The sequence below is a fragment of the Diadema antillarum genome, unplaced genomic scaffold, assembly GCF_040938485.1.
Source record: "Diadema antillarum isolate AM-2024a unplaced genomic scaffold, OU_Dant_1.0 seq00000682_RagTag, whole genome shotgun sequence".
NCBI classification, from domain to species: Eukaryota; Metazoa; Echinodermata; class Echinoidea; order Diadematoida; family Diadematidae; genus Diadema; species Diadema antillarum.
In genome coordinates, this window is record NW_027271587.1 from 1,859,399 (window position 1) to 1,880,791 (window position 21,393).

Here is a 21,393-nt window from a genome sequence, read left to right on the forward strand (position 1 = left end):
ATCAAATCTTGCTGAAATGGCAACTTCCAATAGCAACAGCTAATCAGGAAGCTGGATTTGCTAGAGCAAGAGTTGCTATCATATCAACTTTTTATGAAACGGGGCCCAGAACTGCAGAATCATATTCATCATGCGAAAAGAAAAGTATCATGTGCCTTAATATTAAAAAAAAAAAAAAAAAAAATATATATATATATATATATATATATATATATATATATATATATATATCTTATAATGGTGTTATTATCATCAAGTATTGCGTTGTTACGCATTGTTAGAAGTCAATGAAGTCATTCCTTTACATAGGCCGTTGATATAAAAAAAAATGGAAAGTACCATTTCTCAGATATTTTTATACTTAGTGGTAAAGATCTCATACGCCCAAACCCACTTACATTTGTATTCAGCGATTGACATTCAAAATCTAAAGGACCTTAATCGAATATCATTCCAGAATCCATGCGTGATCCCCTTCTTCTCCCTTTAAAAGCCTCGACATGTCCAATTACGACTTCGTGCGATCCCCGCAAGCGCGAAACAGTTGTCGGCCGGAAATACACCCATAATGAGCTCGGGACACTGGACGTTGTGTCGTCACAGCGCGGCCAAGAATACATTGTAAGGTGACATGGGGACGCCACACAACGCAAACGAGCGCAGAGCTCCGACAAGGCGCCGCGGGGAGACAGTCCTACGTAGGACTGAGAGAAATATGACTGCAGTATAAAGGGAGGGGGTAGAAAGAAGGAAAGAAGTAAGATGGGCGTGGGCGGGGGGAAGAGGAGGGGATAGGGGGTTAAGGGGATGAGGGGAAAGGGAGTGTGGAGGAGAGGACAAGGGTATAGGGATAAAGAGGGGTATGTGAAATGACTTCAAAATTGTGCGTATAACTTTGAAAAAGAAATAAAGCAAAATTTTGATCATCTATTCTGCATAGCACAATATCAAGCGCTGACTTGCGATAAGGCGCAGATTTTTAACAGTACAAACTATTTTGCAATAATCGCGATACACGTGTTTTGTTATGTGTGTGTGCGGGGATGGGATGGAGGAGGGGGCAGGGGTTTTGGGTATTTTTTAAAGCTTTAAACGAGATAAAGGAGCAGAAACCATTCTTAAGATTGAACCCCCCCCCCCCAAACAAACAAAAACAAAAACACACACACACACAAAACAAAAACAAAAACAAAAACAAACAAACAAACCAAAAAATGTCTTGAGTGACCTTGGAGTAATTAGAGCAGAAGTTTAGAAGAAACCAAAAAATCAGAGCAGAAGCACATTAACATGAATATGTTAAATCGTTCATTTTTACCTGGACACAAAACACACCAAAAAAACAAAACAAAACACGAACATGTTGATTGTTCTGTAATGATGGAATACAAATCCTTGGTTTAAAATATAGAAATATAATCACGATTGTAAGTACAGTCTTTTTGACTGTTTTTGATGGTTTTGGTAATCATATATCGTACGTCCATAACTCTAAACGATAAGTTTGCCACTCTAAAATATGCCATTGCCTCGGAATGCTGGTCGTTCAGTATACCAATACCATTACGACACTGAAACCACAAACATGCATCATTTCAACGATTTGTTGTTGTTGTTGTTGTTGTTGTTGTTGTTGTTGTTGTTGTTGTTGTTGTTGTTGTTGTTTATGAAACAAAATCTACTAAAGATCACATTGCCTTCTAGAGTTTTCTCAGAAATAAGGACAAAATTCCCTTGAGTTATAATTACCGTCTGTGTACTCATGAGTCGTGAACGCTCAATATCGAATCCCTCCCAAAGTGAATCGTGACGCCACTGCTGTTTCCGCCTATTGCTTCACATGCAATCCTTCGTGATGGGAAACGGGGGGAAAAGGAAGACGCCCAGGGCCATTGGTCAGTGGGCGAGTAAATTGTGCCCATTATTGCAATTGCAATAATGCGCGGGAGAAAGAATACTTGACCATGATGTGCCTGCATGCCTGCTCCAAGAACAGTGAAGGAGGCTAATTTATGTCACCACGTGGTTTGTCTCGAAGGACTATAGTGGCGTGCAAAATGCGTCCTCATCCTTGGTTGCCATGGTTACCACAGCCTCCTCCAAGAACTGAGGAGAAAGTAGGACTTGTGCAGGAATGACTTAAAATATGTGATTTTGTTCTGGGTACAGAACGAGGACGAGCCTAATAAACGGGCGCACAGAATCATGCAACGCGGGTGTACTAACTTTTGGGTTGCTATGATGATTATTATTGTTATCCACTCTATTCTGGTGAAATCGTTCGTTGTCTGGTTGTAGGACGCCATAATAATATTCGTCCGATTGTTGGATGATACCAACCCGCACAGCATCATTTTTTTTTCTTTTTTTGTAAATATCAGGCATACATTTTAGGAAGCTTACCAAGTACGTAAAGAATCAACGTTCAGTTCGTTTGAACAATAAAAAAGAAGAAAACCACTGTGTGATCGAAAAGATTACCTTTGGGTCTTGTACGCGCGTATAACTTGAGGAAGCGAGCATCTATCCAAGTTTTGCTATTCGTAGCATCACACACTATCCCTTGATTGTTACTTGGGCATCTTTCACTTCTAAGCGTGGCATATGCGCCGAGTATAACGGCTTCTTGATGAAATTAATTAAGTAATTTCGAGCTTGGAGGTCACTAAAGGTGACTCTAAATGAGCCCATGCAGGCGTTCTGACGGTGTCTTAAAATAGCTCCATGTGTGGGAGACCTCGAATACGAGATTCACCTCGTGAGAGCCGCTCTGGAATAGGCTCGATGGGATAATAATGCATTTTGTGCCTCTTGATTTACAGTGCATCATTTCGGTGGCTTCAAGGGAAGAGTTATGTGGTGTGCACAAAAGACGCCGACGAAACGTGTAACCTTTAAAAAACTCCCTGTGCCCAGTCATCCCCAGTGGGTTCAACAAGAGGCAGATGATCTGGTAAATAAAGGAAGAAAAGGGCCGTCCTGGCAAGCAATCAGAACTGTGCAGTTTTTTCGCCGACCGCAACGGCGGACTGAGTAGGGATCTATGATTGTCCACCGAGACAGCAATTAGCCGGCAGCCCCGAGGAGTGGCCCCTCAGGAGGATCTCAGGGTCTGGTGGTGTGGAGAGGACACCGGCTCCATCTTATCTTGACCTTAAGTCATCTCCATCATGTACCGTATATTTACGGGTAGAGCCGGGCCCTGTTTCATAAAGCTGTTCGTAAAGTTACGCATGACTTAACGAACAACTTAGATATGGCAAGCCAAGTGGGTTTCCTAATCATTGTTAATTTCAATAGCTAAAGTTGAAATTTGCAGATAATAATGATTATTCTTGCATTTCAACACACGTTTTTAGTTGAAAATGTATTTTGGCCCCAATGTAGATGAAATATTGACATACAGTCGTACTTTGTTAAAACGTAATGAAAAAAATTTGGGCACACATATTGGCACTTCATATTCCAGTCGCTCGCAAAGTCATGCGTAACTTTACGAACAGCTTTATGAAGCGGGGCCCAGGATGTAAAACAATCGGTCGAGAGAATTTCCGACTGAAAGAAAATCTCTCCATGCAAGTCTCCGGTCCCTCCCCCCCCCCCTTTTTTTTTCTGTCGCTACAACACTTTCGTCTCGACCTGTGATTGTTCGCCATGTATCAGAAGGCGTGTCGAAGTATGATTTTAATAGGCAATCTCTTACTACGAAGTAGCTTACATTTTTTTTTTCAATTAACATACTCCAACATGTTGTCCAAAGCATATCAGTAAAGCAGGGAACAAGATTTGAAAAGCGAAAAAGTTTGTGGAACACACACATTCACGCACACGTATATATTAAGCACAAAAAAAATAATAATACAGAAGTCTAAGTTGGTAGGTTTGCCACTAAATTTGTCAGCGTCTTCTTTATAGGCTTGTAGGAGAAATGAGTCAGCTGAAGAAGACAGGTGACCTATAACAACTAATCGCAAATTAAGATGGACACCATGTCCCTCCTACATTAATCCGTTATCCATCGACTACACTACCAACAACTTTGCAGGATGCTTAATGAAGTGAATGACACAAACACCAACATCCTCTACATGAGCAAAGTCAGGAGTTTGCACTGTAGGGTATACATTGTATCTCCAGGGAGTTATATCATTACACACGTGTGATACCTCCGTGCCATCTTCAACATTATGTGCAGGACGGAAAAATGGTAACATTCAAACACTTCCTAAAGACTTACTACAATGTTCTGTCTCTTAACAATTCGTCTTTTGTCATATGCCAGTTCTTCTTCGAATGACCTTAATAACCTCTCTCCATAGTTATTTCTTTGCCTAATGTAGGCCCCTCTGAATTCGACCGTCTAGACTCGTGTCCCCATGTCGGAAGTCCAAATTAATCCGACTCCATGCAAGCCTGAGTTATTGCCCTCTGTCATCCTGATTCGCTTGTTACTAAACAATTAGAAGGCTTCCCAGATCAATATAAACACGACAATCTTCTGGCATTGCACCCAATCAACATTCATTAGGAAGGTAGATCTCATTTCTCAGCTATATCCGCGCTCAAAATGGGTACGAGCTGGAGCGCATTTTCAATACCTAAGGGACCACTAGCCATGGAATCGTTCCCCAAGAATTGCTGATAATTTATCACTGCACAGTCTGATAATTCTACCATGATATCCAATGTTTGTGTCTTCACGAGCTGTTTTTCTCTTTAGCTCACTGATGGCTCACACAGGATATCTACATCAGCTTGTAGTCTCACTGGACCAAATTTCATTAGAAAACAGGAGTAGAAGAGTCGTACAGTTTGCATGTAGAAGGACTTGGGGATATTCCTTTCATTGACGTCAACATATATACCCGGGTATATAGGTCTGTAGAAGTGCTGGTCTATCAGCAATTTTTTTTTTCATACCCCACCTCCACTATGAGGATTTGCATTATTTTACAAAAATTAAAAATTTTGAGACACGCATGTTTACAGTGTAACTTTGTATGATATCATATTGGAACATCAGACAATGTTAGAACAGAAGCAGAACGAATGACTCGTATGCCGAAAAGACTACAGTATGCCCATGCCGACAGTATAAAGCAAATAGGAATCATTTTTACTGCACATTGTTGGCAGCATGGATGAAACTATAGAGGTTTGTGTGTATGTGTATCCATGTGTTGTTGTTGTTTTTTGTTTCTTTAGAATACAGCTGGGGGTTTATATAATCTGTAATGTTCAAAGCGTATAGATGCGTATACATTTGATAGGGTACATTATGAAGTCCTTGTCAAACGCCATTACAGTAAAAGTGATAGCAATATTAAGAAAGACGAAGACTTTATGATAATGACTACTTCAATCTTTGAAGCCAATAAGCAGAGTATCGCAGGTTTGCTCGCATTCTGCCTCGTATTGACAATCTCCCTCAGGGCTTTGAGGTTTGCGGTATCCTATCTCACTTTCCACCATAAACCAGCAGAAAACAGGAAGATAAGTGAGAAGATTCATTACGCTCATAAGCTCGTAAAGACGTTTTTTCCCTCTCTTTCCTTCCTCTTCAAATATGCAATGGATAAATATTAGTGCAAACATCTCTTTTAAGCCGCTGTATGTCGATCTTCCGATTTTACGATATAAATGAAACCAAAACACGGTAGTAAAAAGCGAGATGTCGCCAAAGATTATACAGGAATAATTCATGCTGTGTGCCTCCAGTAAATGCGTAAAATCGATGGGGAAGCATCCTCACCATACGAGGTGGATTTAGAAACGTCGAAATAAAACGCAATTGCAGGCACACGCCAGCGATGCAAGGCTTATGAAAGATTCACAGACCTGGTCAAATATTAAAGGCAAAGATTGCAGGCTCGCAAGGCGAACAAAATTTGCACAGACTCGCGGAAAATCGAGTGGAAGGTAGGGCTGATCGCAGTTGAATTGTTTTAGCAGGTCTCTAAATTGCAAAGAAAGTCGCGTCTTTGTTAAAACAATTTGATACACTGAGGGCTCCTTATCAATTCCGGAAGATTCTATGTAAACATCTTGATTCGAGCTTCTTTCACTCGAATGACATTTTCTTGAAATAAGAATTTACTATGATGGAGAGGATAGCTATCGTTAAGATATCGCTGAGATTATACGTTTATGTAATTTAAAAGTAAAATTACACAATCGATACTCGGTTTAAAAGAAATCCTTCCTTGATTTTTAAGAGGAATATGTCATAAGAAGATAAAGTATTAAGAGGGATTGAAGAAACGGATTTCATTATGGTAGGGAGAAAAATTGAGACAGATCATATCAATTCTGCACAGATTCATCCACAGTTTCTGAAGACTGATGAAAATTGATGAAGATCAATGAAGATTTATTGCAATCGACAGACTTAAATGAGAGTAAAGATTTTCCAAATAAGAGATTGAAGATATGATACTTTGAAGAACAAAACAGTGCCTTTCGCAAAGTCGATTAAGAGAGTTTCAATTTAAGTTCTTACATGGTAATTCATATAACAACCATTCCTTGCATTGAATCTTGACCTTTGTGGCCGAATGTGATGAAATTGGTATTGGTTTTCGGTAAATTGTTAGGGTCGGAATACAACAGGGCAGGTGGAAATGACGAGGCGGTGTGTTTTCACATTATGTCATTTCACTTGACGACAGACAATTAGAGAACAAAATATCGTCATCAATAGTTGTGTAACACACAAATCTGTTCGCCCCTGCATGTCAGTCGCACAACCTGGGATATGTCTTCACAATAACATCAAAGTCATTTGATTTCTATCAACAGCTCCCGATTGTGGGATTGTGGACGTGTTAATGCAGAATGCATAAGGAAAGAGGTAAGGCTCATTGGACATTGCGTCCCTATGACCATGTGATGACACTGGCACGTTGGATCCCTTTTATTACTGAAGCGAAAGAGGGACCCACATGTGTGTCAGTGTGTCTGCAGAGTGCTGCCTTTCCTTTGCTGTGTTTGTTAACTCAGACATGTCACACAGCATCTTCTTTCCCAAAGGGGACATTAACTTATTGTGTCCCGTCAGAGAGGGAGAGCATTAACTACCACTGTGACTACTGATTAAAAACCTCCTTCTTTCCACTCCCCTCCACATCTCCCTCAAACTCTCCGACCATTTCTTTCTCTCCATTTCTCTCTCTTCTCTGTCTATCTATCTATCTATCCATCTATCTCTCTATCTATCTGTCTATCTATCTCTCTATCTCTCTATCTATCTATCTATCTATCTATCTATCTATCTATCTATCTATCTATCTATCTATCTATCTATCGTACGAGCTCACTCAAGGACCAGGGTCTTTTTCCACGGACCAGGCTGGAAACTTGACGGGGTGGTCAGCAAACCAAGAAGGCATGGTGTGCGATCGTGTGTGTGTGGGGGGGGGGGGGGAGCTCTCAAAGTCGGCTTACATCCCTCGCCAAAGAGAAAATGTAAAAAGCTTTTGTTTCAATCATGTTCACATTAGCCATAACTTGCCGAGATGAATCAAAATGGAAGTTTGATGACGTTATAGGCCAACAGTTCCAGATACGCCAGCGCTAATATAAATCATCAAAACAGTTTACTATCTACAGCATGTCTAATGACGAAGTTTCACGAAGCAATAATTCTGGAGAAAACAACCCCGGAATTTAACTAAAATGCACAGATTCGTTGGGCGCATCAATTAAACATCCAAGTTCGAAATGACATCTTAATGCAAACAACATGCAGAGTGCTGTCAAATGCCGTCGGTACTTCAGAAGATGACAAAGAATAACTAAGGACCTTTTTTATGCTGGCAGCAAAGAGATAATGATGTGTTGTGCGTTTTCCTATCGAACTAAGATATGAAGTTGGTCAAGGGGGTATTGCTTTTGGTGTGCCTCTACCTTATATTTTGTGTGTTTAAGCGAGACTCTGTTTATCCGAGTGTGGATGGTGGGCAAGACATCAGATGAACAGAGTTTGATGGTATGAGCTGTCTGGGGAGTACCCAACACGCGCCTCTTCACAGGATCGTGCCCGGTCGAAGAGGCCCAAAATAGCTCGTGATATTATTATGCGACGCTCGGACTGTACATGGAACGAACATTCATAGCAAACGTAGCGGGCTGGTGTGTGTCTTAACGTTGGCAGCGCCTCGATACTCTCTGCACACGCACTTCATGCGCAAGTTTCACAACAAATATTCCGCAATATAATGATACACACGCCATAGTTTGAACGTCAACATTTTCTGGCAATACGATGACATTTCCAACTAACCTCCTCTTTGATTTTTTTTTCTCCAGGCCTGCTAGAATAGTTTGAAGCATGATTTTGTAAGGGGGAACAAATCTCTCCTAGACTGCCGGCCGTTTGATTCAAGCCGCAACACAGAGCGACCCGCAGTCCATGATTACATGTTATAATGGTGCCCTAGACGATCTGATGTTCAAATTACATGCACTTGAGTCACGAACGAGGCAAAAGAGAGACGTTATTCGCAACCAGCATGGGAGGGAAGCCTAGCCTATGCATGAACAGTGACAGACAAGTACAGTTTGTTTGCTGTATATCAGTTGTCTCCATCATTTAACTAGCAGCGACAATCGGGCAACGGAAACTGTGATCATTGTGGTCAGTTGCGACGACGACGATGATGATGACAAAAACGATAATCTTGATGTCTGATGCTGTCTTTCTGTCATTCTTCGTTCATTTCATTCATACATGGAAATACGTTTCCAAGCGCTCTTCCTTTAAAATCTCGGCATGGCCGTGACTAAGTAGAAGGAGCCAGTGGAGAATATAATGATGGCGTTTTTCACAAAGAATATGGTGGCAGTAAAACTAATGACACATGTACCGCAAGCAATCGCCTCCATTATCATTATCTTAATGACTTTATTTATAAACCATAACATAGGATAACGAGCTATTATCACAAAGATACGAATGATGGCCATAAAAGAATTTTCAGTTACTCAAGATAGTAAAAAAAGGTAAAATAGAACGGAAACAACAACCCAACAAAGACTACCATGAAAAACACCAAAGAGCGTGAAACCGTCCATATACCGGGGAACATAAACTAAAATGAATGGAATTATGTATAACATAGAAGAAATAGATATATTGTGTCACTTTTTTAACCAATAGTGCCGTTGAATCGACGTAATAACCAAACTGACATAACAAGAAACTACTTCCGGCTTGTACTAATCCAAAAGAGTATGTAGAGCACTACCGATACAAATAGCATGTTTAGAAATAGATCTTTGAGAGATGACCAATTTAGGGGGTGGCAATGAATGACAAGTAAAAAATACAACAAAAAAAGAAAGAATTACAGGCAAGAAATTGAAATTAAAAAAAGAAGGAAAATGAATGAGGACAAAAAATAACTATGACCATCACTATTACATCACTTCCCTTGACTCTAGCTGGAATCACAAGTATTAGAAGAATGTGATAAATCGTATGCAAACATTATGTTTTGTGAGAAATGCTTGAGTTTTTTTCTTTTCTCTCTAAAAATAGCAATTAGTTTCGATTTAGACAGCTTGACTAGTCAAGCTTCCGTATTTGATCTTATGTTGAGAAGCGTCATGTTCCGGAGAGTTCACATGGTTGATATTGAGTTTATGTTCTGTCATGGTTGACGTAGATAGTAAATTAAAGCATGGCTGACGAGCCGTAGACCTCCACACTTCGTCTCCTCAGTCGTTAATCAGATTCTAATGGCTTTTCTACAAGCTCAGCATGGACGGCCGAATCAAAATAAACAGCATAACAAACAATGAGCATATTGCGTTATCATCCACATTCAACTCATGTAGAGGGACTGCGGAACGTTTTTTAATCTGTGTGTGTGTGGATGGGGTGGGAGGGGGCTGCTGGCGGGGCGGGGGGGGGGAGGGAGGCGTCATGAAGTGGTCATAGCATGGGTCAATGTAACCGACTCCCCCTCCCCCCCCTCCCCCGCCGTTTCGATGCGGAGAATCTCCAGGCGGTACCGTTTTTTTTCTTTTCACAGCTCAGTCACTCCCCCCCCCCCTCTTTGTTATATTTTAGAGCATGATTATAGCCTCCGTTATGTATAACATACGGGATGATGAATATCCTCACTAATAGATTCGTGAAATAAAGATATAGACATGATAGATACATATAACAAGAAATAGACAGACAGATAGATAGATAGATAGATAGATAGATAGATAGACAGATAGAGATAAACGACTGATAAATACACTGAAATATATAGATAGATGGATAGATATATGAGAAAACACTTAACAAATGAATAGACACGTCAGGAAGAGAGAGAGAGAGAGAGAGAGAGAGAGAGAGTAGAAAAGGCTGGGCGAACAGGTGCCAATAATTTCTGTGCCCGAAACCCGTCGCAAAGAGCGAGAGAGAACAAAAAAAAAGAAGACCCTGAGCAAATGTTTCATCTTTGAACTCTACGCATTTTTTTCTATTTGTATTTTACTCTGATTGATGTGTGGGAATGTTTCACGTTACATGAGAAGTCAAATCAAAATATTTCATATTTCAAGGACAAAGCAACTGCATGTCGGTCAATGACTAAAGTTTTGAACGTAGGTCCCTACATAGTTTTTATCTTCTTCTTTTTTCTTAGCTGATATGGTTATTTTGTTAGTGAGGATTGGTCGGGTTAGGGCGACTTTTTTGTTGTTGTTATGGTATAGTATTATCAAGTTCATTTATAAAAACAATTCCTATTGACTAGTCGTCATATCACGTCCAAAGAGGACACATGAGCCAAATTTTGAAAATCTTCTACATGCTTTACTATCAACATCGCTTGGGGTCAAGGACAGACGATAAAGCTGTAAATGATTTCCAAGTGCATATAATTGTACAGAGCCATCGACTGATAATCGCGATGATTTGTGTGACATTTACTCTCGATGTTGCACCAATTTACTCAATCTCATATTACCTCACATGCTTCTTGCTTTTAAGAATCCAAACACATCTGGGCATAAAAATCCAAATGCTTTGATGCAAGATCTTAACGGAGAGCACAAGCGATGTATATTATTTGGCAGCCTGCTTATAAACATAATGCACAAGAAGAATACGCTTAGGAACTTACATGAAAGGTCATTTTGATGTTTGAAAAGTTTTGTTCACTCTATGAATAAATCTTTATCGTATCTCATCACCCCCTCCGTCCCCCCCCCCCACACACACACATACACATACACACACTCAAACCGTGCCAGGGTATGGTACACTGTGAACATCCAGGGTCTCTGGAATTGATGATTGACGCGAGAACTCGGCGGCTGTTCTCGAGTGGTCACCTTGATTATGATAATGTCATTCTCCGACATCTTCACTGTCCAATGGTCTAACCTGACCTACACTCAGCATCTGTCAGATGCCTCCCACGTGGTGGAAATATTGCATAAAGAAAAGCAGTTTACACTGGATATGGAAGCTCTCATTATGTCACTGGATGAAAAAGATAAAACTTAGTTTAACTTACTACAGTTTAAACTTGTGGTCATATTATTCGGGAGAAGAATCAGCGAAAGATTTCGAGATAGGGATAATACTCTCCAAAAATTTTAGAGGAGCTTTTCAGATCCAAAACCTCGGCAGCTCTAAAATGGCGAATCATCCGACTCTGAAAACTCCGTCAATGTTGAGGGAGGGCAGATCAGAATTGATAAGCGTCAGTATTGTTGATTCTCTCTCACTTAACACAGGAGACTTGGGAGAGCATTGATTCTTCAAAGGTTGTTCAAAAAGTAGCCATGTTCGGTAATTTGGCTTGTTATTGGAAATATATCTACGTCAGCGCATAGCTAATCTGAGCATCAACTTCTATGACAAACGCCGACAAGCGCTGCACAAAGCCGCCTAGACTAACCCTCCACTGGCTACTAATGGATAAATAACAGACTAATAGACATATATTAACATATTTTATTTCATTAGTTTCAAATTGCACCCGGCCTTTGCCTCAATTATCCACACCAGAAAATAATAATGATAAAGTATATGCTAATATCGCACTTCCTTAATCCATAAATCATGTTTGTTATTTTTTCTGTCTCAGTTTTAGATTGTTTATAGGCATGTATGTAGATTCTTGCCTACATTAATAATAATGATAATAATAATAATTGCATTTATATGGCGCTTCATACTGACGTTTCTAAAAACATTAGTTTTCCATTCGTGATGATTACAAGATTAGTGCTGTACAGTATTTTTAAAAATATCGTGTAACGAGGGATAATTACGCATTAGCGTATGAATATATATTCATATTGAATTTACAAGTTCATAATGGTCTTGCAAGACGTTTTACTGTGAAAAAAAAACTAATATCACGTAATGCCCATTGTCACTATGTAAGTCACTATTTTTGTATTCTAATTGGAAAATGACACAAGAGACGTCTACAACAACTGACAATCTTATTGATATGAAAATGTCCTTCTTAGGACTACATCCTTTAATAATCTCATTTGAGTTGTCTTGGCAATAGTTATTTAACTATGTTTAAACAAAAACCTTTCTCGTTTGATAGTGTGTGTACGTGTTGTGAAATGAATGTTTTCCTCTGGCGAGGGCGTAGTGTTTTCTTTCTTATTGTTGAGGGAACGTACTGCTGATAGAAGTTGCCCCCTCCCCCCCCCCCCCCCACCTTCTGTCCTTACAGTTACCTTCTCTTCGGTGAACAATCACAGCTAGAGTGATATTACTTGCGTATGATTGTCATGTGCTGACTGCTACGACACATACATAACAACGCAAGCGAAGAAGGAACGTGTCGCATTTTAATGTTAACACTGATGCGAAATTTGAAGCCCCATTTTGGGTATTCACACGAGCCCCAAGACCACTGAAGACGTAGGCAAGGGACTCGTGACCCTCCCTATCAGATCAGCGTCTCGAACCCGAGGTCAAAAGCTTCTACACGCATGGAATATAAATTCACCAAATTTGGTTTCAATGAATGTCACAAAGATGATTTTTCCCCTTGCCATTGTTAACTGTTCTTTCAACAGAAGAAGAGTGCTGAATGAGACCGAATCATATACAATAATCGTGCAACAAAAAAAAAAAAAAATCCCTTCTCTAGAGAGTGATGTCTTCATAATGAGACATATATCATTTTGCATGAATTCAGACCAACATCGATCAAAAATCAAAACTCAATTTTGATTCACCAGCTATTGTTTGATAAAAAAAGAACAAATCCAAGTATGTTCCAAGGTACGTATAATGCCATGTTCATCCCGTGGGACGAAGAATGCAGACATTTCGGCTACACACAATGGATACCATTATGATAGTAATATAAAGCGCGTTCCATTGTATAGTGCCCTACGAGACCTCAGTCTACGCTCAATCAAAACTGATTATTCACCCAATGTATTCAAAATGCTCTTCATAAGCAGTGGCAAGGTCGTTTTCAATAGGGCTCTCTTCGGCATCTATACGAGTAATAATCCCCATCACGGAAAGGTGAATACATTTTGACATTGGGACAAATTATGCGCTTTACGATCTACATGAAAGCAGTCAATATCGGACAGATTGGTCATAAAAAGTGGGTCGTTATCTCAGAAGGTAAGTCATTATGATTCAATGAGCGGTATCTCCCTATTCTCTCCTCTCTTCTCTCTTCCACTCTATCCCTCTCTCTTTCTCTCTATTTCTTTCTCTCTCTCGTAAGCGTATAGTTACATGTTCGCTGCCTGCCATACACCAAGCTGTTTGATTTGAAAATAGATCACATTCATATTTTTCTACTTATTGCTCTCAATTTGAATTATTGTCATTGGCGTACTTGAACGTTCATGGCGTGTTCAAGCTCATAAATCACACAAGAGAAATCGAGTACATAATATCATTGACGCAGAAGGTTGGGTAAGGCGGAAACGATACCACACACGCTTACCCCCTCCTTCCTTCCTGCTTGTCGCATGCAAACAAATATATGTCATAGAAGGGATATGCAATATCTTGGCTTAGACAAGGGAGGCAGAATGTCAGCTATGTCTCCTTAGAGTAGATCGACCAGACACACAACGATACATTCATAACGTCAGTGGTGTAGAGAGAGAGAGAGAGAGAGGGGGGGGAGAGAAGAGTAGGGGAGAGATGAATACATGAAGCGGAAGAGAGAGAGAGAGAGAGAGAGAGAGAGGAAGAGAAATCTACTCACACATACACATTATAGTACATAGACATACGTTTACGCAAATGACACACATAGATTTACACACACACGCACACGCATACACATATGCGAGCAGCTACTAGTATTCACTAAGAGTAAGAAGAAAAAAAACCTGCGGAAATATCGGGACTTCTGAGCGAGAGATAAACAGAGGTGACAGAAGAAACACAGTCAAAAACATTGACAGAACAAGAGAGAGATATATATGAGGGTGAGATAAACTTATAATCTGACAACGACATACAGTACACAGGGTGTGGGGTTTGCGTAAAAGAAGAAATGAGTATTGCAGGAGCCAGACGAGTGCAAGTGTAATATCCCATGAGGACGTAGATGGGACTGGAAAAAGATTATATGCATATAACAGTATGCTTACGTCAAGAGATCGAGTAAGAGGGAGAGAAATTGTGACGAAGAAGTGCGAACATGCAGACAAAAAAAAAAAAAACGTAGAAGAGTAGTAGTAAGCACACAATTGAACTTAAGAAAATGTGTTAATACTGACATGGTATCTCATCAGCGTTAGATGTGAACATATCGTCATACATGAAAAGTGCTGCAAATACAACGTTTCGATTAATTTGCTTAGTGCTGTCATTGCAATGGCCGTCGTATCAAGTCATCACTGTTTTAAACGAGTTTATTTCCCATTTCGATTCAAGCGCAGGCAATATGCTATTATATTTGTACTGACAGAACTTATAAATTCATCTTATTTTTAGTAATCACAAAACTGCATGTAAGATCTACAGCCATGCCGCAAATTTATGTGTATAAAGGTGATATTTTCACTATCGATCGTCATTATCACCTTTTTCGGAGTTGAGCCTTGATTTATTCCACATGACCACTGACTGATCAATTACATGCTCATGAGAGGAAACAAGGGAATTGCGTCATGTCCCCTAAGAAGGACCATACAGGCAATGTAGGTAAAGCGCCTTGCCTGAGATTGCCATTGCCACGGGTTCGATCTCAAGAACGAGAGTCAGCGGTCTATTTCACTAGGCCGAGATAGCGCTTGAAAAGAAAACAAAATTTCGTTCAATACAGTTAGTTAACCTTTATATTATGATGCAGGTGGGGCCCTTAGGTGTTCCCCTGACCCTATATGACACCATCATCTGGGAGATCTGCCTGAAATACAGAACTGTCATCAAAATGGTGTGGGTGAAACCTTTACAAGCTCGTGACCTGAGCCTGCCTGACAAAACTATCACCAGGCTGTAAAAGACTGACAAGAGAAGGTAATTAGCCCGACACGAGCCTCAGGAGAGTAATGACGAAATATCGACAGGGCAGCCCTCTGTGTCGGGACAGGGCGCTAAACGTTCCCGTGCTTGTGTGTGCAGCTCTATGACAGGCGGCAATTTACGACAAACCACTTGGCTTGAATATCAGACCCGCACTTGACCTTCTGGCACGGAATTATCCTCGGTGATTATAATTGACAGGAGTGGAAGGGAGTATGGCCTAGGGGGGTAGCACGTCGGATTGGTCGCACGTAATTCCTCGTTCGACTCCCACAGATTTCATCCGAAAAAAAGGGCTTTGTCGATACATTATCCTGCATGCGCACAGAGGTTGAGAAGAAATGCAAGATGGATCAAACAAATGGATCGCAGTATGAGACAGAAATATTCCTGGACACAAAAGATGAGCAGTTAGCATTTGTAAATCCGCGCCACAAGCGTGGGTGTACGAACACAATACTTCGCTGCTTGAAATTCTGAACATTCACAACATACTGGACAACTTAAGTGCAAAGTGTGGGCACTACAACTAATGTGTATGGCCTTTCATATGTCTCTTAACCGTCGTTTAGCGACCATTGAACTGAAAGAAACAAAAGGGGAAAACTCTTAACATAAATGACTGCGTGCATATCGAAGCCGTCTCTCCTTCAGTGAACTGTGCGTTATGAAAATGAATACACTGTGTCATTTTGACAGTATGGAAAATGTTGCAGAGGTGTAGGGATGCAAACATATCGTCTGTTGAGAATAAGAAGGGCTTTACGTCTTCTCGAACACTATGGGTTTTGTGGTCACTTAACGCCCTTATCATTCTCAACAGACGATATAGTCCTTTAAGGCCCGTTTTACATCATAAACACAATGAACGTTATCCTGCATCCTAAAAATGACCTACATAACGATCCTCTCGGGTCAATTCCCTTTCGGACTGTCATCCCGGTGGAAGAATGATTTCGCAACTAATGTGTGATGTAACTGGTGACAGGTCTATTCCCTTTGAGGATAAGGCTGTCCTGGGATCAGTGTTAAAGGCTGACTGACCTGGAAGCGTGTCTGTTCAGAGGAAGGTTGGCTATGAGAGAGGTGTGGTGATGACGTAATGACATTTGATGATAACATCTTCACGTGACCATCTACACTGCCCATTTAATTGCATCAGATATCGCTGTTCCATTGATTCGTGCGAACATTCAAACACTTCATGACTTAAATGATCCATTTCAATTGAACTTCTTCAGCATTTTTTGCGAATATTTTTTATTCTGCTCATATAAACAAGGAGAAGATTGTAACTTTGATATCTATTGTTTCAATGAGTTGCAACGTAATCTTCCACCATCTTACCACAAATGATGTCCTTGTGCACTCTACAAGATGTCACGCTTGTTACACATCATTACATAGTCTACGAGAGTCGATATTCTTACTGCAGTACATCAGAGTCGTTTGTTTTCAACTCAATGTGAAATGCCAGATAATCTTATCAGATTGCTTAGCATGGTGCAAGTATGATGAGTTTAGCATATGATCATTCATATATTTACATTTTGTTACTTATTGTTTCTTCCTTGTCTCCTCTAAGGCTGCTGCGATGGTTGGGGCAAGAAGAGGGGGGCTAAAAATAACTCGGCGTTAATTAATAAGACGAGTGTAGGTCAGGCCGACTGCCGGGAAGTATTTTCACGGGCTACGACTTGGCGGGAGGATCACTGGGCGCCGGTCGGGTCAGGAGCGGGGGGATGGAAATGTCATGCCTCCAAAGGCCGAAACCAGCACCAATGCAGGTGCGCCATTATCAACCTGTCTATCAATTGATTTCTGACGCACGACGAGGATCGATCAGCAAGGGCCGACGCTGGCCACACGAGAAGACCATCACGTTATCGTCCCAAATTGATTTCCCTTGATCTGGCTTCGCACTTGACAGCGCATCCACGGCATTGAGGCATCCATATTGTTTTTGATGGGCAAAATATGAATGTATTGCATTTGCATTAATGCGTTTCACTGTGGGTGTGATAATAAAGGGCAGTGGTGCTGACCCCATGGCACTGCGTGTACTTGGGCTTCGACCTAAATTTCTATAAATCCTAATCCATCGGCAGCAAACCTCTTAATTTTGACCTCAAAGTATATGCAAAACGTTGACTAGTGTTGATACTGGTACATAGTACTGGAACTGCGACTTCTATAGCAGCACTTAACCTATTGTATACTGCCTCTTCCATAACACTACAATACTCTAGATTGAATCTACTTTTTTTGCTTCTTCCCCAGCTACTTATGTTTGTTTGTTTTTTTTTTTACTGGTGCATGTGCGTTTATCCCCACCTCAAGTGAAATTAAAGAGACATGTTAGCTATACTTGTACTTCAACACTTTGATAATGTACGGTATAGACCCTGTAAAATTATTCCAAATTCTATGATTATCCTAATTTCTCGACAGTAAAATGCTTGTGGCGTTATATCACTGATTGTGACACAACAAAATCCCTTGCCACTTGACATAATCTTCATGACATAACAACCTTAAATCACGCAACTTTCTTAACTCAGATACACACAATATGTGACAAATATTCCCTTCTGAGTTCAGAATCTAAAAGAGGTCGTGTATGATCAATGTCAGACTTTTATCCACCTATATTAGTCTGAAATTATGCTTATTTCAAATCGTTCAGAAAAGAGCAACAGCCGCGTCTGCGCCGAGGTAAGAATAAAATGGTAACCAACTTAAATAAGTATGATGGTAGCATAAAAGTAAGATGATAACATTAAAGCTTGATTGATTAAACTCCGTGTATTAGTTGCCTTCGATATCGTAATGTCTACGGCTGTGTCGTTATAAAGATTACAAAGTGTAAGTTACTATGAATCTGCCCTTTATAATGTTTTCTGTTATTGTCATCGTTTTCCCCGAGTGTCTGTATGCCTGTGTGTGCGTGTGTTTATGCATGTGTACTTCACTTACTTACTTTTCTTCTTTTGTTAGTAAATTCAATGTATTGAGTAGCCTGCATCTCCAAAAGTTATGCTACGTATGGATTTTTGTATTACGCCCATCTTCTAACTGAATTAGCAAGATGTGATTCAAAAATAAAAGTTCACGTAAATCGACAAACACTGATAATTATGATCACTGAATCATCACGGAGACGTAAATTCCTTGCCAGACTGAATCAGGCTGACATTACATCATATTATATTTATTTTCATCACCATTCTTTATTACCATTCACTTCCCTGGTTAAACACCCAATTAACATTTGGGATGTGTAATAGCCTGACTTTTATTCCGCTTGGGTTTTTTTGTTTTGTTATTGTTGTTGTTCATTGGCTGAACCAAGTACGAGTTACCATCACACAAGCACACGGCTGTGTCAACGTTGCACACAGTCAAAGGGAGGACGAAGTGTTGTTTCAAAGAGCCATGTTGGTTTAACGTCGACGTGGCTCACGAGACAACGAGACTTCTATTCCTGCTTTCAGCTGTCAACACTTGCGTGAGCTTGTCACGTTTTCCAAATCAGACAGCCTGCCTCAAAAATTTTGAAATCTTCCCCCCCTCTCTCTCTCTCTCTTCTCTTTTCTCTTTCTTTTTCTCTTTCACTCTCTCTGCCCCCTCCCCCCATCAGTATATGCGTTTTTGTTGTTGTTATTTTGTTGTTTTTTGGCATGTCGATTTTTGCTTTGTGAGAAAAAGGACGATCGCGTTTAGGTGATACAAAACACGCACACATGGATGATGTTGTTCCTACGCAGCGAGATTACACCTGTGCCACAGCATAGGAATGGTCTGGCTACAGGTAAATTGGCATTTGGCTCCATAGAGGATTCCCCGGGTCTTAAATCGCAATCCAGGACGGCGACACCAAAGATAACGTCACAGAAGCAGAGAGGTGTCGGGAATCTCAGAGTGTGAGGGTGAATAACAAATATGATCGCTACCGGGTTAAAGGACGCCACTCAGATGTCCAGGTGCGCTCTACGTTCATGATATTTGATATATTACAACCCACGAGAGCCTTTCTCTTCTTGCTTTTCTTTCTTTTTAAGAGTGGATTTTGAGAGTCGGTGATTTCACGATCTCAGGACCCGCAGTGCTTTCGACACGTTATAGAGATTAGTAATATGTCTCCTTGGGTGAAGTGTTGTAGTAGATAATGTCTTTGACGCTCTGCATACTCAGTTGGAACAGTTTTGATGATCCACTTCGCAACAATAAGTTATTTCAGTTATAATGTTCAAATTCAAATAATTGTCATGTATAAATAAAACCCACTTTCAACTACACGCAATTTGTTGACTGTCTATTCTACACTTACTCCCAAAGTCATTCACTCACTCATGTTTCAGTTTCATATGCTTGTACTGAGTTCAATTATTCTTCCAAGCCTGTGACGTTTAAAGATATTAATTGATAAATAAATGCAGGTTACGAAAGACATGTCGGAGTGTATCATTTTCAACAATATGAATTGACGTTTGACTCTGAATGTAAGCGCGGGGGGGGGGGTTCATTCTGTGCGCTTGATAATTTGGTGAAATAACAGACTATACATTTACACAGCAATTGAATCACTTCAATTTATAAACTAAAACGTTACAAAAGTAACATGGGATAAATCAGTAATTTCAAGCTCGGAGCAGTCACCGTGGCAATAATATATTATGTGTTGTCAAGACAATACTGGTTAACTGGTCCACAGAAATCGATACACAATAAAAGCATAGAAATATTGATATCCAACGCAGACTTCTGAAAAGTCCAAAATGAATGGGCAGTAATCAGGTCAGACAATAAAATCGCGTTGATTGCAAACTCACTTCAATTAGATCTTGTTTTCCTATGTCCCGACTGTCTGTGGAGGAGAAGATGTCCGCACGACTATAGGACCCCAGGGAACAAGCATGCAGGAGGAAAGCTATAGGTTGATGGCTTAGCCTTATGATAGAGTAGCACATGATCAAATACCTTACCTTCTTTCGTGTCAGACGACATGTAATCGTTCAGACCTCCCTTCCCTGGCCGCTAACTTAGATACATCCTCCTGGCAGATTCCGTAGGCAAGCAGTACAGAAGCCTCGTATTCCAAACTCCATTAAAACATCGGGCCTCTCGGACGCAATCAGTCATAGCAATCTCACCTCGTGTGTGCGTTTTCTTTTGATTTAATACATTTATTCAGCCAACGTGATTGCAAGTGCCGCTATTCCTCACGGCGTATTCCAAAGCAAGGGATGTGTCGTGGAAGTTTGAATGCTACGATCTTAAAGATGTGTACGCTCTGCTCCTATGTTGTATACTATGAGGATGCGGGGCTGTGGGGAGGATTGGAGATGGGGGAAGAGAGGGAGAGAAAGGGAAGCAGTGAGATACACAGAGAAGGAGAGAGAAGGAGAGATACAGATAGCAGGGAGCGTATCCCATATTGATTAGTGTTACGGGGCTGCGCTGCGGCCTGGCGGGAATTCTCCAACACAGAGGTATGCTTCTTGTGACGTCATCGTGCCGTGTGTTGCGCACCGGCGAAGTGCGTCGCGCGCCGGAGTTGTCAATTTGAGAGTCAGTCGAGTGGTAGTGATGAGGGATCGGTCTTATCGGAAATTGAATACGAGGCGGTTTATCGCACGCGTTTTGCTGGGGAAATGAGGTCCTAGGTGTGCAGCGAGCGAGGGAGGCTTGGCGCTGAGGTGTGCGAGAGGGGGATTTGAGAGGTGACGAAGGCTCGTGGTGGTATCATGACCCTCTTTTACGCCTCTTTACTCCTAATCCACCAGATCAAAGGGTAATGTTTTCCGCACTAGATGATGTTTTGGCTTGGACAGACGGCTGGATGGTCATCGTTAGAGGCGGGGAGAGAGAGATTGAGGGCGGGATCAAAGTCGTGATAAACAGATCTG

The 21,393-nt window shown here is 40.8% G+C and overlaps 1 long non-coding RNA gene across 1 annotated transcript in view; it reads right to left on the reverse strand.

The window, feature by feature from the left end:
• Positions 1 to 20,822, reverse strand: part of LOC139737136 (uncharacterized) — a 110,993-nt gene extending 90,171 nt beyond the window's left edge. The window contains exon 1 of the long non-coding RNA XR_011711362.1: positions 20,470 to 20,822. This is a non-coding gene — a long non-coding RNA (uncharacterized lncRNA). The remainder of the gene's footprint in view (positions 1 to 20,469) is intronic.
• Between the last annotated feature and the right edge of the window lie 571 nt (positions 20,823 to 21,393).